Raw genomic sequence first — 22136 nt, 5'->3', positions numbered from 1 at the left:
GTGTCAGCTTGGATCATCTCCATACATGATAATGTAATTTACTGATGTTTGGACTTAGAAATCTTTGGATGAATTGGTGGAGCCTGCTTGCTTTATGCAAACCTGGGAAACTGTTTTGGTCAGGCTTGCATGACTTGGGAATATGTCACTACTCCAATCTTATGGATGGGCTCTTCTAGATGTCAAAGAAACATATCATGGACCTTTGATTACATCTCTTGCAGCATATGTTCAGAGTAGTGCCTTTGGGCAGATTTCTAATGGCCTCTTGATGGCATGTCTACTGCTCTATGTATTCATCATCCTAAGACAGTTATATTATCACACTTTATTTCTTCTTGTCAAAATCTTTTTTCTGTTAGTTGTCAGCACCTGCCAGAGTCTAAGCAAAATGGAACTTAGGTATAAATACAGTGGGAATTTTGTTACTCCTTGTCAATCAAGATTTATTGCCTCCTTCGTCTTCCCAGTTTAGAGGACCATGTAGATGTCAAGAAAAGTGAGGGGATGGTATGCAGTCATACCATATCAAATAGACAGTAGTGTGTGAGGGGAGAAGCAGTGTACGGTAAACACTAAGGGAAGAAACCTCAAAAGAAGAGTGAAGAATTATGGCCACTGAATCATGCTGATACAATGGATTAAAGCTCCGAGATGACTGCACTCCTTGTCAATCAAGATTTATTCCCTCCGTCTTCCCAATTTAGAGGACCATGTAGATGTCAAGAAAAGTGAGGGGACGGTATGCAGTCATACCATATCAAAGAGACAGTAGTGTTTGAGGGGAGAAACACAGTGTACAGTAGACACTAAGGGAAGAAAACTCAAAAGAAGAGTGAAGAATTATGAACACTGAATCATAGTGTTTGAGGGGAGAAACACAGTGTACAGTAAACACTAAGGGAAGAAAACTCAAAAGAAGAGTGAAGAATTATGAACACTGAATCATGCTGATACAATGGATTAAACCTCCGAGATGACTGCACTAGCCTGGCTGATCAGCTGGCAGTACCTAAAGGGAATCTGCAGAGTGAAGGGAACAAAATGCAGTCCTTCTGGCAGTAGAGTATAGAAGTAAATGCGGAATGGCGAAACACAGCTGTAGAGGAAGTGGAATACAGTCCTCAGGTGTTGTCAGAGTGGAGAAAGAAGCAATCAGAAACCAGTGGCTCTGAATAATGTAGGGCACCATTGATGCCTACAGGATACTGAAACGCAGCCTCAAGATGATCAGCAGCTGCAAGACACGGATCAGCCCTCAGGCAGAAGCCACACGTGTCACCAGAGAAGGGACCAGCTGTGAAAAACACATGTAAAATCTGCACTGAATCTAGTCTCGCCAGAAGGGGAATATCTGTCACAAGCCAGTTTTAAGGATATGGACAGTTGGGCAACTTGACTGCTCCAAAATGCAGCCTGCAGATGAAGACATAGGGCACCTAGCAGTGAAGAGCAAAGAAAAATACTCCATGAACTGTAATGTCCTCTAAGTTGGGGTGTGAACAGCAGCGGAGAGTGATTGGGTATAGGCATTGGGTAGTTTATGCCCTATTTATAGGCATTGGGTAGTCTTAGGTGGCACCACAAGATGGATCTGATGGATGTAAGTGAGAATGTGTGATAGTCTATGCCCTATTTATAGGCATTGGGTAGTCTTAGGTGGCACCACAAGATGTGGATGCCCAGCCCTTTTTGGGGTTGTAAGTGTAAAACCAAAAGGAATCAAGTTAAAGAAATGAACTTAGTGAATGGGTTTCTCAACACCTCCTCTTAGGCTGAAAAAGGTACCCTAAGGAGGAGAGAGAGGGGGACAGAGAGAGAAGAAAGAAAGAAAGAAAGAAAGTTATATTAACGTCTACAAAAGGCCAAGTTGGCCTATGAGACCAAAAGGTTACATACAAAATGTTTGGGAAGTTTTCCAAGTCCTAGTAAAGTTAGTATCTAGTGTTATGGTAAACCAGGTGAGTAGGTACAAAATGGTATACAAACTCGATACAATCTAGATGCACTTTAAGTGCAGTGTGGAACTGCTCATGGAGCGCAGTCATCCTAAGATGTTCCGCATGGGCCTCTCTAGCATGGAGAGGCTGAAGCGGCAGGGTATGGCTCCCCGGTGGCGTTGTAGTATCCACTATATCTGTAGGTGATGTCTTCGGTGGGGGCGTGGGCTTGCTAGGTGTGGGCGGCGAGTTCTGCATCTCTCTGTAGCTCTATCCAAGGTTACTCCTCGGGGTGGGGCCACTAGTCGGTTGGCTGTAGTCCTCGTTGTAGAGGGGGTGACTGAGGGTCTATAGAACTCTTGGAGAGTGCGTTGCTGTGTGTTCCCAGTTGTTTTGTGCCGGACCTGTAGAAGGTGGTCTCTATGTCAGCGTAGCTCCAATCGGAAGAGCCCGAGGCATTTTTGGTCGGGGAAGTCTAGTATTTGGGAGAGTGGCCCAAATCCCACCTTAAAGAGAGAGAGAGAGAGAGAGAGAGAGAGAGAGAGAGAGAGAGAGAGAGAGAGAGAGAGAGAGAGAGAGAGTATCAATGCCCTCAAATCAGCCATTCTAAGCTGCACGGAGTTGGATTTGCAGTCCTTGGACTGGCAGGGTCTAGTTGTTCCTCGAGGTTCCATTGTCAGGCATCTTGGATACCCTTTGGGTGTTGATGTTCCCCCAAAGCAGCTTCTGCAGTGAATTTCTCAGAAAATGGTGGCCAAGTTTATGTATTGGAAGTCTCAGGCCTGGCCTTTTCATGTTCGCCTCAAAGTAGCCGAGATAATTATGTTGCCAATGCTCACATATTTCTTGCCATTGTTGCCTTGGACTCCTACGACTCTGAATGCTCTCACTCAGTCTATTCGCTTCATGCTATGGAAGAAGGACTCATTGCATGCAGGTATTTCCTGGATCTCGTGGTCGCATGCGTGCACCCCCAAACGCATGGGTGGCGGAGCTATTTTAGATGCCCAAACTCACATGCAGGCGCTTCGTTGGTCCCTTTTCTGTGCCATGTGCTCGGATGATCATCATCTGTGGTTCGCTATCGCCCGTTATTTCCTCGAGGGCCATGGGCTTCGGCATGGCAATACCCAACTCCGGAGTTCTTGGTGGCACGTTCTTCATGCTGATTTGCGGTTTTCCAGTTCTTCTTCATCGCTGCTTACTCATTTGGTGTGTTCCTGGAAACGCGTCCTTCAAAAGGCTCAGTGGCACCCAACGGAGGATCGCTTGGCTACTAACTCTTTTCAATTGGAATTACTGGCAGTCTCGCGTTTACTTTTGTGGGAAGGTAAACATGAGCTTAGACCACAATTCAACCGGATGGCACGTTTGGGCTTGTCTTCAGTTGCGGATGCCACCCTTGCCAGTCGCAATGTGCTTATATCGTTTCGTACTGCTCGGAGGCTTTTCAGGATCCCTCGTGGATATAGGCCTTTATGGGAACATCTTTTGACGGTACTCCAGAGCAGACAACCCTTCCCTGCTCTTGCTTCGGATCATCCCTGGCAGGATTGGGACCTACAAGGCCGGCTGCATTTGAGCAAAGCTTCTGCTAACCACGTGTATCATCTTCTGATTAAAGATAATCAATGGCTAGTTACTAAAGCGAATGCTTTATGGGGATTGCGTAAATCCCGGTCATGGTGGAGAGCAACTGTGATGGAGGGCTGGGTCAACAAGACACCCTTTAAATACAAAGTCTTTCTTTGGAGAGTGATGATTGGGGGTCTTCCACTTGCTTCGGCTCTTTCCAAGCGTCGAATCTCCAATGGCACCTGTTTCTTTTGCACCACTACTATGGAATCCGCCCACCACCGATTTCTTTCTTGCCCCGTCGCTCAGAAAGTCTGGTTATTTCTGTCGGCCATTTGGCGAGGGGTGGTTGGTATCACACTGCGCCCCTTTGATTGGGTTTTGGGCCAGCCCAAATACCCTACTCCCGCACAGCCACATATGAAGCTCATGTATCACTTTCTTTGATACTGGGGCTGTTGGCATAACTGGACCATTCGGAATGCTTTTCTGTTTGACTCCGCCCATAATGTTCAGCGGCATATTGTGAGGCTGAAGGGCCTCTTGTATTGGCAGTTAGCTCTTCTCCATCGTTCTAACTTGCTCTCTACGGAGGACTTCCGTCCTTGGCATATGGCAATTTCCTCCGCATCCTTGCCATGAAATTGTAACTTGTAGTACTTAGCACGTCTTCACATGATGGCTTGGATTGTCGTCATGTATCTTGTAATCAAGTAATCTTGTATTTTTTTCATAATTAATACAATTACCTTTTATGAAAAGAGAGAGAGAGAGAGAGAGAGAGAGAGAGAGAGAGAGAGAGAGAGAGAGTCCACTCTGTAATACAAGAGCTCCACCTAAAGGGAGACTCGTAGTGAAGAACAATAGATGGGATGAGTTGATAGTATCAAAAACTCAACCTTGGGAGAGAAGCCACAAGCACCGTGTCTCCATGTTGGAATGAATACAAAGGCTAAGCCACCCAGTCATGGCTGAAACATCCAAGGCCTTGAACTAGGTAGAACTTGTAGATCTTGGGTATCAATAGGTGAGATGGTATTGTGATGTCAACCACCCCAAGAAGGTAAAGTGTTTTTGACAGGTGTGTGAAGGAGTGCACAATGAGTAGGGACCCCCTCTGAAGTTGGAGAAATTGGATCCACCTCAGAACTTGAAGAAAGATGATCCACCTAAAAAGAGAGAAGGAATCTAAAAACTCATGGATCACAGCGTCCAGAGTACTTTTTGCATATCAATATGTGCATCCACAAGGTCTTGTTCAACACAATTTGGAATATTACTATGATTGTGCTAAACATATTCTCCTAGAATAGAGCTGGGAAACCCTAGTAGATGTTCTCAATCTAGTTTTGGGGAATCATCAGAAACATTAGCAGCCTGCACATATGAACACAGCTGAGATTCCGAAAGAGCCAAGCTATCAACAATCATCATAGGAGCATCCACATCATGTTTACTGCATTTCATTGCGGATTGTGCATTAGAGCTTGGAGCTACTTCCTCAGCCATCTCTTCCGTGCACAGGACCAGCTCATCCTCACCCTCTAAATCAAGCACCAAAGCATCAACACACACACACACACACTCTCTCTCTTTTTACTGCAAGGTAACACCCAAGTACAGCTCTGTCCCCGAGAGGCCCTAAAGTTGCAATCAAGAGCCTTATGCAAAAGTAGGGTTGCGCCTGATGTAGGCATCTCTATCCACCTTCCTAGCACTGATTGCACAGTAGTTTAGAACCCTAACTGTGTGGCGTGCAGCACCCCACTTTTTTCTTTCTCCCTGCCTACAGGTTGCTACCCCACTGATCACACAGGTTATCACACTGGTCTGTGGGTCATTCTCTTTCTAGCTAGAGGTTGCTGCCCTACTTTAGGTTGTTCTCTCTGTGGCTGGAGGTTGTGCGTCAGGTGATGACCTGTTCTCTACCTACACCACACTGGTCCGACTGGTCATGGACTGCACACCTGAATTGCACCTCTGCCTTGTCACGACCTGCCCTACCTGCACTCCCACAGGCCAGGCCTGTCTGCAGATGCAACAGCTTGGGCACTTGATGTGGAGAACTGATGCAGTCCTCTTTTGCCCTCTCTCTTTCTGCAGATTTATGACTACAAGCTGGTGTCATTGCAGGACTGCGGCACTGCAATTCCACCTCATTGTAGGCCTGGTGCAAAATCAACCAGCAGCAGCCATTTGATCTTCACCAGGATTTGTAGCATCTCAATCAGATGTCCATCACCTGCTCTCTCTCTCTCTCTCTTTTCGTGAAGATAATTCAATTAAATGGCAATATTTACATCAGACCATCAGCTCAGCCAAGAAAAACGGAACAAACACATTTTAGGCCAAAAGGCCTCTAAAGAACATAACACACAAATATCACCAGCTCTCTCTTTTTTTTTCTTTTTCGTAAAAGGTAATTGTAATCAAGTAATCTTATATCACCAGCTCTCTCTCTCTCTCTCTCTCCCCCCCCCAAGGCATATTAGTGGAGCTGTTAGGGATTGCATCATAGCTGAGATCATGTGCAGACCTTGAGATCAGCTACAATCTAGAGTCCCCACCACATTTTTTTAAACATAGTTCTATCAAATTTGGGTTTCTTTTTCTTTCTACTGATGGGACAACACTAGACATGGTTTTACTCTTGGCTTGTCCCATCATAAAGTTATTTCTTATCATTGTTTCATAGGCCACTCACTTATTTTAATGTTATCTTCACCTTACTAGATAAGATGACATTAGACATGGATGGTCTTTGAATTTTGTCTCATAGGCCACCTTGCCCTTGTGTAGACGTGTGTGTGTGTGTGTGTGTGTGTGTGTGAGAGAGAGAGAGAGAGAGAGAGAGAGAGAGAGAGAGAGAGAGAGAGAGAGAGAGAGCTTGCCCTTGCTCTGCAACACCCGTTGTCGACCTGTATGCTCCTGCACTTGACCGACCTTTGCCCTACAACCCCCACCCTCAACTTGTGCCCTCTACCCACCTAACCCACCCTTTGCCCACCTTCACCTCGACCTATCAACACTTCACCCACGTTAGCTCTCACTTGGCTCTAGCTCCTGCCAACCTTGGCTTGCCCCTTGCTTTGTTCCCACCCTACCCCCCCACCTTGCCTTGTCCCAACCCTGCCAAGCCCCAAGCGTGTCACACAGGTCAGCAGCCATCCAATTAGGTCTTCATCTGAAGTGTATAGGTTGGCACTAACATACCGGTCTTGTCACCTTGAGGGATCTTGGTTAGCTTGACCCACACTTGGGAAAGCATTGAAAACACTCATCACCAACACCAAAAAAATCTTGGACATCTGAGATGTAGATAAACTAGAGACCATCAGCACCATAGACACATGGTGAGCCTAGATGCTAAGTTAGACACACTTGGGAGAGCATTGAAAACACTCATCACCAACACCAAAAAAATCTTGGACGACAGCATTAATCTAGTGTAGCAAGGCTTCCTAGAGAAAATCACAAAACTTGAAAGTGGAGCCAAAGAGCGGAGGAATGAGAAGGCAACCGTGCTAACAGAAATTCAACAACTAAAAGGGGACATTGTGGCACTGAAGAAAACGGGACTAGAGGAAGTAGAGTTCCAAGTGGACATGATCATTGCCACAAAGGAGGAAATCTCCAAAGCAATGGACATCTAGCTTGAGGCCATGCAACAAAGGTGGATGGAGGTGGTGAAGATGAACAAAAGAAAGGAGGTGGAAAAGGACAACCAAAAGAGGAGATACACATTGTCAATGCCATGTTGGAGGAAAAGAGGATGAGGCAAGTGAGGTAACTAATTATATGGGTAAATGGCATACCTGAGAAGGACTTGTTGCTTGAGGAGGATGGTAAGATTTTGTGCATACACCTCAAATAGGAGGAAGAAGCACTCCCCTTTACAGAAGCTTGGAGAGTTGGGAAGGAACTACGAAAAGGCACACTTATCTTTAGGTTTCGAGATGAAAGGGAGAGGAAAGCCTTCATCAGGAAAAAGGCCATACTATGTGATCTTCAAGGGAATTCCATCTACTTGGACAATGACCTTGTCAAGGTGTAGGTGGAACACAAGTGGATAAGCATGCCCAAAATAATCAAGGATAGGAAGGAACGCAAGAAGGCTGTATAGCTTGGAAAGTTAGGAAGGAACCACAAAAACACACACTCATCCTAAGGTTTTAAGATGCAGTGGAGAGAAAGGCCTTCATGCAGAAAAAAGCCATACTACGTGGTCTCCAAGGGGATCCCATCTACCTAGAAGATGACCTTACCAGGATGCAGGTGGAGCGTTGGCGTGTAAGCATGCTCAAAATAATCACATCTAGAAAGGAGGGCAAGAAGGTAGTATATAGAGATGGCCGACTTGTCATTGATGGCAAGTCCTCTTATACAGACCTGTCCAATGAGATCATACACTACTCCAATGTAGGGGAGATTCCCCTAATTGGAGATTTTAATGCAAGGACGCAAAGCAGAAAGTGTGACATATATGATTTTGAGGATTCAGGGAGGCTACGTGTGATGGATGAAGAGGAGGCATGCACATACAGGATATCCGTTGATAGTGGAGGAGACAATACTCACTACAGCCAATACCTACTAGAGCTAGGATCTCAATGCCGTCTCGTTATTTACAATTGGATGAAGAAGTAGCCTAGATCCATAGCACTCACTTGTTCCTAGCCCATGGGCTTAAACTCAGTATACTATGTACTAGGGCTCTATCAAGACAATGGAACTAGTCAGATCCTTCACCATCTCCCCCTACCCAATCGGAGAAGATCATATCTACTTGTCCCTCACCATATCCTCTTTCCCACACCCACAAATGCTAGCCACTACCATACCCAATCTACCACTTTCTATTTTAGGCATGAGCTAGCTTACATATACAACCATTACATATATGATGGGCTCACACAATTTGAGCATACTGTCTTCCTAGGGACACTCACCTCCAGCTAAAATAGGTGGTATGATGATGAATGCAAGGAGCTACACAAACACCTCCGGATCCAAGAGAGAACTAGGGTCTATCACACAAAGAGAGGGGCCCAAAGGCAAATGTGGAACTTGACTCGTCGTAAACAACAGGCATACGAGAAGGCACAGTATTGGGATTCATACCATTTGTTCATGAGTAGAGATGTAGCCACAACATGGTGTAGATTGTGAGAGCCACACCATCTCACACCCATCAATAACCTAGAGACATGATACTTCTATGCAAAGGGACTATATGATGTACCATACCAGCCACCGATTCCTCACCCATCGATACCTCACCCCAATACATCCACCTTCTTTACATATGATATGGTGAGGAGAGGGATAAGAGTGTCTATAGCATCGACGATCGGTGGATCATACAGGTATACAAAGTGAGCACTTCATTTACTTAGTTGACATTTTGGCTACTCTCCTTGCCTTTATGTTCAATACGGCCCTAGCAGAAGGCTTCCCAGATGAGTGGACCATGCATATCATCGTTCCCATCCACAAGTTTGGAGACCCTCTAGATCCAGGTAACTACACAACCATCATGGTGGACTAGCCATTGGCAAAGATATATGGAGCAGTAATGGAGGGAGAGCTCAGTGCATATGCAGAGAGAGGGAGATTGAGAGTAGTAAGACAAGTTGATTTCAGAAGGGGATTCTCTAGACTTGACCACATCTTGACCTTGAGAAGCATGATTGTGTATGTGAAAATAATGAAGAAGAGACTCTATTGTTGCTTTGTGGATTTTTGTAAAGCGTTTGATATGACTCCGTGAGATAGACTACTACAAAGGATGCAAACACCAGAGATCCCATTGGACATGATTTGGGGTATCTATACACTATATAAGAGTGTCATGAGGACATGTGTTTTTGAAACCTTGCTTAACATATGGATTAATTTTTAATCACATGCTTAAGTAAATGTTGCACATGTGAGGTGTAACTTGGGTTAAAGTAAATTTACGAGGACAGGACTTGAGAAAATCATTGGATATCAAAGGCAAAAGTTACTATAAGTTATGTTACATAGGTACTTGGTGGTATTTGGTGCGAGTTGTTACCTAGGTCATTCATTTGGCCATATGTGTAAGTTGGTGACACTAGAGAACTGGCGTTTAATGATAATACCTAACACCAATCTGATGGTCAAAGATGCCACAGAGACACTTGAGAATGGAAGTTGCCCAACCAATTTAATTATTGGCGAGTCATTATTTTTTAGGACATGGAAATAATTATTAAATTTATTTTCAATATTTAAAGACTGGAAATCAATATTTAATTATGGATAATATTGAAAAAACCATTTAGAAAGGTTGGTACTTGTCAAAACTGCCCATGCAAGACTAAAAACAGTCTTTAGAGATTGGAAAGAGGCATGAGAGAGAGAGAGAGAGAGAGAGAGAGAGAGAGAGAGAGAGGATGTTGCTGGTCTGATTTGCAGCCATTGGAGGTTCTTTTGAGTTGGTGTGGGGGTACGAGAACACCAATCAATAGTAGGTGACAATATCTAGAGGCTGTTGAGATAGAGCAACATCAATAAATTGTTGACACAAGGCAGTAGTAGTAGTAGTAAATGACTGATTTTGATCAGTTCTTCGCGAAGAAAGTCTGAATTTTCTTTGTCCTCAGTATTGTCTCTTATCTCCCAGCCTTTCCATAGCCTTGCTCCGAAGATTACAGCAATGAGATCACCAAAGGTTAAGAAATTTCAGACTTCTTTGTTGTAAATGCTAATCTACAGTAGAAATTAGGGTTTAGCAATACCCTCAAGAAGCGTGCCAAAAATTGGAAGCTCCAAGGCTTGGATTCAACAGGGCTGAAGCTATTTTTAGTCAAATTCAAGTGGAGGGACCAACAAATCCATGAATTTGGGGCATTTTCCATCTCCATCAAAGCAGGCGAAGGCCAATTGCCTACCTAAATCAAGGGGCAAATCAGATTGAAGACTTGCTATTCATTTTGGACAGCAAGGGGAGTTGGAACACCGAAAGGGATTGGGAGAATCACATTGTACATTAACTTCTTCAATTAAGTTAAATAAGTACCGAAAGGGGCGCTAAGTTTGGAGCCAATAGGGTGTCCATTGTCCAAGATTGTAAGTTAATTTGCATTTCTCAGTTTTGTAATAAATGTTACTGCTCTAACTAAGTTGTAATTAGGGAATTACCACCCATCCACGAAAGAAAGGTTGGTTACATGGTTCCATCACTGGGATTACCACTCAATCCCTTGATTAGATGGGCTCGAGGCACTTGATTGCAAGCCAAAGCTTTATGGTAGTGCTGATTTTTACTCTCAGCTGAGACATTACAACAATATGTCTTCATATTGTGAGATGGACTCAAGCAATGATGATGCCTATTAGTGTGAATATTCATGTAGGAATGAAGAAAATGCAATGTGTCACCTTGTACAAGGCTTAGACCATAGATAAGAAGCTGAAAATGTTGTTGTTGGGCAAGATGCATGGCTTTTAGGGCATAAAGAGATTGATGACCAGCAAAGTGAAGAGGAATTTGATGACCAGTTCAAGAATCTGATGAGGATAGCAACAAATCTCTTTGCTGAATTGGCAAAGGTTCCTCAATTTTCCCGATGGCACATGAGTCATATGTTTACCTAGGGGTCACTTTCACTACATCCACTGGGAGATTCACCATGAGATTATTAGAGCCAAGTTTGTTGTACCTGCCATCATAAGGGAGGCCCTTTCTTCGACTATCAGCTTCATACACAATACGTGATATGCACCTAGATCGGCTACATAGGAAAGCCTTCAAGGCCTCTAGGCAGCTAGCGGAGGCAAAACAAGGGACTTCATGGTATGCACAGGTTAAGCAATGGATTACAGGATATATGATCGACATGGACTATCTCCTCCCCTTTCAATATGTCCTTGAGCCCCTCTTCACAGAGCTCTTCCACATAGAGAGAAGCTTGGTAATGTGGCAAGACCTTTACCATTGTACATACAGCATACATGGAGTTCACTCAAGCAGACCCTTTTCCCAAAGATGTTGTATTTACAAAGACCACTTCATGAAGATTGTAATAGATGGCTTCATTGATAGACCTCGATACCTAGATGTATACATGCAACATGAGAGGCGAGTAGCAATTGGCCAGATTATGATATCCTCTCACCAACTTGAGATTGAGACCTAGGAAAGGCAGTCCACATTCCCAAGCTGAGTGGGTTTGCAAACTATGCCAAGAGAAGGTGAAGAGCGAGGAGCACTACATTTGCATATGTGAAGCCTATAGCACAATTCGAGCTAGATATCCCTTGCTATTTAGAGGAGACACCTCCCTCAAATTAGTCATGGAGTCCCCACACCAACACCATCTAAGCGAGTTCCTAGTCGAGATTCAGAGGCTTTGCACATAACTACTACAAGCTGGCACTACACAGAGGGGAGAACTTCAACGATAGGTGTTGCCCACGGAAACAAGGGTACCGAATACAAATGCTACTACATCAGAGAGAGATGAGGAAGATTCGCCAACATGAGCAACAGTTGACAATGTTGAGGGCCCAGTCCAGATGCTACCCTCATACTATTTCACTTGGGATGAATGACATGCTCTATCCACTGATCCTAACTAGGTGAAACTAGATATAGAGATATCATTCAGCCACACAACTAGACATGTACTATCTCATCCTGCCGTTATATACCTATATGAGCTCTTCTTTTTTTTTCTTCATACATCACCTTGGCTTTTTTCCATAGTATATCACTGGCTATCTTTTAGCATGTCACACTTCGATATCTAGTGACGACCAACATTGTGCATGGTTTTGTCTTATAAGTTGATTTTGGCCTCAGCAAACGTTAATCTCTCTCACTCTCTCTCTCTCTTTTATGTAAAAAGAGAGATTGACGAAATCGTGCAACGCACAATCGCTGTTTTCAAGCAGTGAACAGCACTCTGAAGGGGGAGATGGAGTGGTTTCGCAGAATTCTAGCCAAGTGTGATGGTATTTTACCCCCCTTTCTGAGCCAATGGAAGAACTAGATTAGCGATCTGAATAGCATAGAGGAAGGTATTATTTAATACATGTTTTTGTCTATTAGAGTTATATCTTCTCATAATGCTAAAAGAAACTGACAAGCTTCATCTCTGTTAGTATTCTTCTACATTTTCTAATTCTTTTTTTTAGTATTCTTCTACATCTTCAATTTCTTCGAACCCCTTCTCTTCCGTCTCTCTCTCTCTCTCTCTCTCTCTCTCTCTCTCTCTCTCGATAATTGAATTAAAATGGCAATATTTTCATTAGACCATCAGGTCAGCTAAGAAAAACGAAACAAACACAAATCAAGGCCAAAAGGCCTCTAAGACCATAACATAAATTTCATATAGAAAGGATAGCCGAAGTGGAGCGAACAATATCTAGTTAAGGAGCAGCAATGGTAAGAAGAACCACGCAGGTGAAATCATAGAGGAGATCTGCCATAACAATAAACCACGAGCACAAGCCACATGACCATGAATACCTGAGGCAGAATAAAAAATGAAGGCATTCTGAGTACGCCAAATATGCCATAGAGTCGTTCATCTAAGGAAATGGAAAAGGAAGGTATGATATGATTGTAAGGCGGACATAGAAGGCATCCTTCCCATAATGTACAAACGACCTGATGTCCACTGTTGAGTCATTGAGGACCACACACAAGTAACAAAACTCCAAATCTCTTGAGCAACAAGGCAAGAGACGAAGAAAAGAAGTAATGTCTCATTGCATGTGGTGCAAAATACACATGGGAGATCTTGGAAGCACACAACACAGCCCCAATTGGAAGACCTCCAATAAGCAATCTCCATAAGAAAACTTTACCTTGATAAGGAATCTGAGACTTCTAGAGTTGGAGAAATCTTTCATGCCACTTCTTTTTTATGTCCCAAATATGCCATATTTTATTGGCCTTTCCAATGACCCATCTCTTGACCTTGACCATTTGATGATAGATTTCATTAGCTGACCTGGTCTTGAAATTGTCAAGTGGCACAAATATCCAATCCTGTGAAGGAGACGAGGGTTATAAAGTAGGCAATGGAGAGTAGCTCAAAAGCTGTTCCTATAGCCATGAGGCACCCGAAAGTTGTTGGAAATAAAGGCCTCGTGCCTTTTAAATGTGCTCGGGTGTGAACACACCCTTAGCACTTGTACTTATACATATATATCTATTTAAAAACCTAAAGGTACACTCTCGTCATTGTCTTTGAAAACATGCTCACTCTCTCTGTCTCTCACTGTGCGTAACAACTGTCTCTCCCGATCTCCGTGCCTAATCCGTCACTATAAACTGGTATCAGAGCTGCGCTTGAGGTGTTCGTACCTCTCGAACTTCGAGTAGGACATGCGAGCAGGTCATGAGGCGACTGACGGGAGCTGTAGCCTGAATCAGGCGGCATTCTGTCACAGGCAATAGGTCGTAACTTGCAGAAGACTCTAGCGTGGAGTGGCAGGAACTGTAGTCGTGTGGCCCCCAGCGTGGAATGACGGGCGATAACCAGTCGAGCAGGCCTGTAGTATCGCAATGTGGTAGACTAACGACCAGCAGTTGCGACCAGTCCAGTGCAACCATCAACGCGTGACCGGGCAGTTGCTGACAATGTGACAACTGCAGTGCTAACGACCAGTAGGGCGAGACCAATGGGCGCTGATGAGTGCGACCAGCACGGATGGAACTAGCAGCGAGGCTCACGGTGCTCAACTGACGGGTCAACGAACCCATCATGTATTTCTTTTTTCAATTTTTTTTTTGGAAAAGTCCTCTCCCTTCTAACCAAGGTTCACGCACATAAGCACAAAACTCGGATTTGTGCATATTTTCGCCCGAAATTTAGGGCTTTTCCTAGATTTGAGGATTGTGATGCAGAACAAGACAATTTGTCTCAGAAATTACAGGAATTTGTGACATTCTGTCTTCAACACTTGGGGCTTTTTATGTACAAGCACAAATTGGTCTGAAATTTACCCAATTTCTTAACATTGATGCACATTGGACCCTGTGCAATTTGGGGCTTTTGCAGTTTGGGCAAAATTTGTGCAGCATTTGGTCATTTTATGTACATGCATGTTGAATTCCACGCAATTTGGACATCAACACTTGGTAAAATTTGGGGGTTTTGCTGATATTGCTCTATTTTGGTCAAAATTGGACTGTTCTATGCATGATAGAGAAAATGCAGATGTGTGGTTGATGCTTTGAGCACAAAATTTTGGGGCTTTTGACCGTTCGTGTCAAATTTTATGCCCTTGGGTACATGTACAACAGAAATTGCAGCTGAAATTTTGGGATTCCTCATGTAATGTGATGCATATGCCCTTGGAACAGCTGTAATCAGTTGGATTATGCTGTAGCACATGGTTTGGTGCTTTTGAAAATTCAATTACAGATCTGAAATCTGTGCTTCTACGTGGTCATTTATTACTGATTGGTACTTGTTTGTACCTTGGTCACTTGGGTGACAGTTTAGGCCTGCATTTGCTGGTTTTTTTGCCACATCTAGGCTGAAAATCATGGCTGGCAGCAATGACAGCAGTAATCTGATGCACATAAAGAAGCTTGAAGGCGCACATAACTTTGCAATTTGCCAAAAGCAGTGCTATAATACCTTGTTGCAAAAGAAGCAGGCAAAGCCAATCAAAACCAAAGAGGCAAAGCTTTCACGCTCAACCATAGAGCTATCGATTTCTGATGCCTTGCTGTTCCACATTGAAGGTTTGGATTCTACATATGCTATATGGACCAGACTGGAAGAACTATATGCACAAAAGAGTGCTGCAAGCAAAGTGTATTGGCTGAAAAAGCTTATGGAGTTGCATATGAAAGAGGGTACAGCAATGTCTACTCACTTGAGTGAGTTTAACTCCATTTTCAGCCAGCTGGTTGCCTTGAAGTTCATGATTGATGAGGAATTTAAGGCTACTTTTTTGCTTTGCACTCTACCAGAGAGTTGGGATACATTCAAGACTGCTATGAGCAATTCTAATGTGATCCTTTTGTATGCTCTACTTATGGAAGAGATGAATCGGCAGAACAATGCATCCAATAAGTCTTCCAGTGCTTTGCATACTAGGAACAGATCACAGCAAAAGGGCAAATATGATGGCAAGGTACGTAATAAATCACGTGGCAAAGATGTTGAATGCTATCATTGTGGCAAGAAGAGTTACTTTAAACGTGATTGCTACAAATGGAAGAAAGAGAAAGGAAAAGGCAAGAAGACATATGATAGCAAGGAAGAGAAAAAGGACAGTCAGCCTAAGAAGAGCAGTGTAAAAATTGAAGAGGTGAATGGTCACTCATGATAGTGACAGTGGGAGTGACGTACTATTTGTCTCTTCACACTTTGATGCACATACTTTACTTGCAGATACAGATGATGACATGCATACATGGATTCTCGATTCACGTGCTTCCTTTCATGTCACCCCTCATCGTGAGTGGTTCTTCACCTATACAGGGGGTCGATATGGTGTTATCCATCTTGGGGACAACTATGCATGTGAGATTGCAGGTATTGGCAATGTGCAGTTACAATTTCAGCATGGCTTTGTCTTAACAGTTCAGCATGTACGGCATGTACCTCAACTCAAGAAGAGCTTGATTAGCACAAGGCAACTAGATGATGATGGTTTTCATACCACCTTTGGTGATGGAAAATGGAAGATCTATAAGGGATCTAGTGTTATTGCCAGAGGTGGCAAGAGTGATACTTTGTATCCACTTCATGTATCTAGTGTGCATGCCCATGTTGTTGTTGTGACCGAGCAGCCAAGTGCTTTCTCATTTGGGTCTTGCCTTGTCTTTGTTATGTTGATTTTGAGCATTGTGATCATTGTATTAGCTTCGGCCTTCATATTAATGCTCGGAAATCTACACTCATTTCTTGTACAAAGAGTGATTTGCAAGCTTTGGGTTGTCAAGGAGCTGTGATGATAGCACTCTTTGGGTTGGCAAATGTGTAGGAAAAAATAAAGATGGGGTTGCCCCGGAATGATGCCATCATGGAGTGTGTGCAACCCAAAACGAACCATCGGATTAAACTTATCTCATTGCAAGTCTTTATGAAGCGAGTCCAACAACCTGGAGGTAGCCAACACTTCTCCTTGCAACAAAATCTCCGTCTTTAATGAAGATGCCTTCGCATGCCACCAAGAAACTTGAATAACCTTGTGACCATGCGAGATACCAGTCTTTTCAATGTTTTGCAATATTTGTCCAGGAATGACTCCGCACACATAAAGCTTGCAAAAGTTCAAATCTCAGAGCAACCTTATTTAACTTTCAATAAAGTTACTTCCCCGATCCTTTTAGGAATAGTTACATGCTACCAAGAAATCCACACCTGGCCCAAACGATTCGCTTTCATTTTCCATAACATAAAGTGGATAGTCCGAACCAATTTCAAAAAAGACTTCTTAGTCCGAAGAAGGGCAAAAAAAATGAGACCATACTGATCATGTGCATTGATCAACTTTAAGTCTCACATGAAGAGGCAAGCCTCGAGTACATAAACCAATCATGTATACAGGATGACATCCAATCAAGCAAGGCATGAGGAGCTATATCCACACCAATAGGATAACCCAAGTGTCGGGTAATATCTCCCATAGAAATCATAGCTCCTTGCCAACCCAAAGCTTGTAAATCACTCTTTGTACAAGAAATGAGTGTAGATTTTCGAGCATTAATATGAAGGCGGAAGCTAAAGCAAAGAGATATCACGTAACCATTGCTCGATTTGCATTAGTTCGACCCAAAAGTTGGGCGCCATTGGGAAGAGGCAAACTAGCAATCTTGCCTTGATCAGCGAACTTATCCAACAAAGAGAGTATTGGGTGAGTGACTAAGGCAAATAGCAAAGGACTAAGAGGACAGTGTTGGCGAAGAGAATAAGACAAGGCAATTTCATCAATGATCCCCCCATTAGATACAATATGTGCCACAGTATTGTGACTAATGGTATCAACAAGAGAAGTCGTGCGAGGACCAAAGCCCATGGTAGACATCAACTACTGTAAGAAAGACCAACTGACATGATCAAATGCATTTTCAACATCAAGCTGAAGCATAACAATGTGTTGGCCAGAGGCTTTGGCATAATCAATTGCCAGTTGAACATTCAAAAAATTATGCATGATATTCGGTCCCTTAATGAAACCATATTGACGTGGATGAACCAAGTGTGGGAATACTTTCTGCAATCTATTGGCAATGATTTTAGAGAAGATTTTATACAAAGAACCCATAACAGAAATGGGTCTCCATTGTCTCAAGGAAGTTGGAGAAGGAACCTTGGGCAACAATTGAATTATTGCAATCTTCGAATTTGAAGGCATGAAATCCGAATTCCGAACATGCTGAGAAGGGCGAGTTAATGGGTCCTTAAGCTGCTCAACATGGCTGAAAACAACTCATTAGGAAGCCCGCCATCCCAGCCAGGGCTTTTCCTACATGGTAAATGTTACAACACATCCTCCACTTTAGCCTTTGAGATATGAGCCTCCATCAAATCAACCCATTCAGGCTTAATCTGATTACTAACCAAGTCACAAATGTATCGACAAGCAAAGAGAATAGCATTAGAAAGAATCTTCTATGGACCCAACAAGGATTTTTAATACTCGATGCACATTTGAATGATGGAGACAGGTTCAGTAACCATATCACCTTGCTCATCCAATAAAGGCAGAGTATTTTCCAAGTGCATTTCTCGCATGTGTTTAGCATATTTCTCCTCTTGAATTGTACATTTCAACCATTCCTCCTCTTGAAGAGATTGAACTCTACATTTCAGCCATTCAATGCATGTAACAAAGTCATCAATATGCATGTAACAAAGTCATCAATAGTATCCCTTGACTGATACAGAGACGAGTGAGCTGATAAAGTTTGTGAATGTTGCAATTTAGCTTGAAAAAAAAAAGCACGTTGAATACCATCCTGTTGGGACAATACATGTGCATTATTCCTAAAAAGAGTCCATACTTCCATACCCCCAAATAGAACCCTCAAGCTAAAAGAAGCAATCAATTGTTGGATACACTCCAAAAACTGATTTTGTAGCAAAAGAGATTGATTGAAACACAGAGGCAAATGAGCAAGCAGAGCCTTAAAGGCACAAATTGGCCTACAAGTCAATTCCAAAAACAAGATATAGTGATCTGACAAGACATGTTATCGCTCCATCCACATATGAATCAATGTTGAAAGAAAAGAATCGCTCTGATAGATGTATATCCTAACAAGTCTAGCCCAAGTATCTAGATACTGAAGAGAACGATATATATATCGAGACCATGAAGGATGTATCCAAGACCACATGTCTTGTTTCAAAGACACAACTGCTAGTGCATCCCAAGCTTGACGCTCAAGACCCCATCCATGACCGAGTGAGGTGAAGTCACCTAATCCGCAGATATGCATGCATTAAAATCACCCATAACAAAACTTGACGAGGCATGGAAAGACAGTGCAAGTCATCCTAGAGGTGACGGAGTTCCTGAGGAGTAGAAGGAGCATACACACCCACTAGCCACAAACCTCACGCTCCTATATGATTTCCAGCATCAGAAATTTGCCACAAGCATCCTGAGAAATGAATGATGGTTGCAAGGAAGATCGAACAACCAACATAACTCCAAATTCACATGGAACCTGTCCACTAAGAAACTTTATATAATCCTTACATACGTAGGAAGAACCGGCCAAAGCATTTTGTTTGTGCTCCACGACACAAAAAACATTCCAATTACGAGCAAAAACAATTCTCCATAACTAATATTGCTTACTGCGAGAGGAAATGCCTTTAATATTCCATAAAGGAAGTCTCATGATTAACAAAAAGAGAGAGAACTATTAAATCACCGCTTGCGCTTTAACATCCGTAGCTTTAGCAACTTGAAATCTCTCCATCTCACTAGGGATCACATCCACAAGATCCGCCCTTCGCAAACTAGCAATCGAAGCACAAGAAGGAAATTGTTATTGCTGTGAAGGGAAAACATTCCGAGGGGGCAAAAGCCTCCCACGAGCGTCAAAGTGCAAAGCAAAATCAAAAGCACTTTTATCAACCACACCAATTGCAAGTACTTGCAAAGATAGAGGTTTCATGTAAAAACCCCTACCTCTACGTTGAAAAGTCTAGAGTAATATGATGAGTAGATGACAATATTCTTGGCAAGCATTGCATCTAACCACAGTGACCCACAAATAATCTTGAGGAGGCAGATACCGACGAGTTGAATGCAATTCATGGTCAATACCAACCTACAAAACATCCTTATTTCCATTATCATGTCCATGCAGGGCAAGAGGCACATGAGCAACGTCTTTCTGCTGCATCAACGTTTGGGCATCACGCTCTTGCATATCCATGTCAGGGTCCAAAAAATATTGCAAAACCTCAAGGCTACTATCACATTCGGAAATAAAATGGCCCGATTGGCCACATCAAAAGTAGTGTCCAACAAATGTCCCCCATTTGAGCTCAAAAACCAACATCTATAACCCAAGGAACTTAAAACAAATTTTAGTAGGCCAAGGATTTCTAGTGTCCCAAAGCATACAAGCCGTGTTCCTATTACGAGAGACCAAACGGGGCTCCACCAACACCTCGCCAAGGGATCTCAAAACCAAAGGAAGAAGTCTCCAAAGATGTGTAGGAAAATTAACTACCTCCACCGAGATTGGGCATGCTTGCCTAGGAACCTCTTGAAACTCAGCCTTAGGGCTCCATGGGACCATATGGACTAGCTGACCATCCAAAAACAAAGGAATATGTTGCATAACACGAGCACACACATCCCGAGAACGAAAAATAACCTCCAAAAACCCCTTCAGTCCATCATAAATCTCTTCCATGAGAGGAGCCTACACTTGCCCAGAACATCATGATGATGCGCATCATCACTCACAAGCATGGACTGCAGCCAAGCACGAATCCAAGCAATCAAAGGAGTCGTGCCCATAAAATAAAGGATGGCTGCTCTCTCATGAAAGGCATCAATCTGTTGTAAAACTAGGTCAATTCCCATGACAACAACCACATGATCCCCTTCCAATAAAGAGCCCGCTTTACCTTGATTAGCATAAACATAATCAAACATAAGATTATTGGCAGTGGCATGCATGAACTGAAAAGACTTGTTAGCCTATAAGCAAGAAACATGAACACCTTGCTGAGGCATTTGGAGCACAGAAAACTAGTTCATCAACGGTCATCTTACGGGATTTTCCCATCTCATCCCCTTCCATTATCTAACCAGAATCCTTATCCATAGAGTCACCATCGGACTCAACCCATTCTTTCTCATCCTGATGCCCAATATGCTGGTCAAGAAAAGCCACATTAATATCACTTGGCACCTGCATATTAGCCATAATAAAAGCCCAACCTTTGTGAGTGTTGCGCAAAATATCAGACGTGACAAGCATTGTCTGAGGTAATAACTGCAGATCTGCACTGGATTCGAGCTGAAATCTAAAGGTCCAATTGTGAGTAACACCTTGTCTGTACACATGCCCTAGGTGAGAAACATGTCACTTTCACTATACACAACAGAAGAAGAGCAGAGTGACATCACTGTGTCTGCAATGTGAGAAAATGATATGTGGCAAGAGGTTGCCATTGCAAGCGCCAACTCTGTCTGACAACTTCCACAGGAGCACTGACCAATAAACTGAGTGGAGCAGAACACCAAGCAAGCTGCGAGGTTAGGAGAACGGTGGACAGTACTATCTCTGTCTCTTTTCATTGGCTCATGCAAGTCGTGCCCCTGCATGATAATGAACCAGGGCAACTAGTGCGTGTCAGAGTAGGCTGGCAGTGTGGAGGTCCACACAATGGCAAGGAAGTTCTCTCTCTCTCAATAGGTAATTGTATTAATTACAAAAAGAATACAAGATTACAAGATTACAAGAGGCAAGATGGCTCTAGGCTTTCATGTAGAAAAAGATATGAAGTCACGACAATTGAATAGGGGAGATTGTTGTATGCCAAGGTACCAAATCCTCCCGAGGTAGAAGATTAGCATACTGAATAAGATCTAACTACCTATGCAGGAGACCCTTGATTTTGGCAATATTGCCCTTGAACACCGCAACTAAGTTGAAGACAAAAGCATTCCGAGTAACCCAAATATGCCAACCACCGTAAAATTTGAGAGAATGAAACATAAGCTTCATATGTTAGTGTGGCAAGGTGGAGTATTTTGGCCTCCAGGCAAAAACCCAATCAAAGGGGCACATTAACGGACAAGCCACAATTCTCCAAATATTTGATAAAAAAGTCTACATTTTCCTAGCTAAAGGGCAGGAGATAAATTGATGATGTGAGGACACCACAGTGGTCGTGCAAAAGAAGCAACTGTCATTTGATATTTACCACTTTGAAAGAGCCAAGGTGAGAGACAGCCCACCAATGAACACTCAGCAAAGAAAGACCTTGCGTTTAAGGGGTGTCTTATTTAGCCAGCCCTCCATCATAGTCATCTTCCATCAAACCTTAGATTTATGCATACCTCGAGTCGCATTGGCTTGATGGACCAGGCAACAATGATCCTTAATTATGAGATGATAAACCTATTTAGCCAAAGCCTTTTGAA

At 43.1% G+C, this 22136-nt stretch overlaps 1 protein-coding gene and 1 pseudogene across 4 annotated transcripts in view; both read left to right on the top strand.

Annotated features, from left to right (window-relative positions):
* DCL4 (dicer-like 4) overlaps positions 1-22136 on the top strand; it is a 174107-nt gene that overhangs the window by 127526 nt on the left and 24445 nt on the right. The window lies entirely within an intron of this gene.
* Positions 8568-9285, top strand: LOC148018214 (uncharacterized; annotated as a pseudogene).

The sequence above is a fragment of the Lygodium microphyllum genome, chromosome 21 (genome assembly GCF_053477565.2).
Source record: "Lygodium microphyllum isolate KBCC chromosome 21, Lygodium_microphyllum_v1.1.10, whole genome shotgun sequence".
In the NCBI taxonomy this organism is placed as follows: Eukaryota; Viridiplantae; Streptophyta; class Polypodiopsida; order Schizaeales; family Lygodiaceae; genus Lygodium; species Lygodium microphyllum.
The sequence above is the reverse complement of the archived record's forward strand: the minus strand, read 5'-3'. Positions and strand labels throughout refer to the sequence as shown.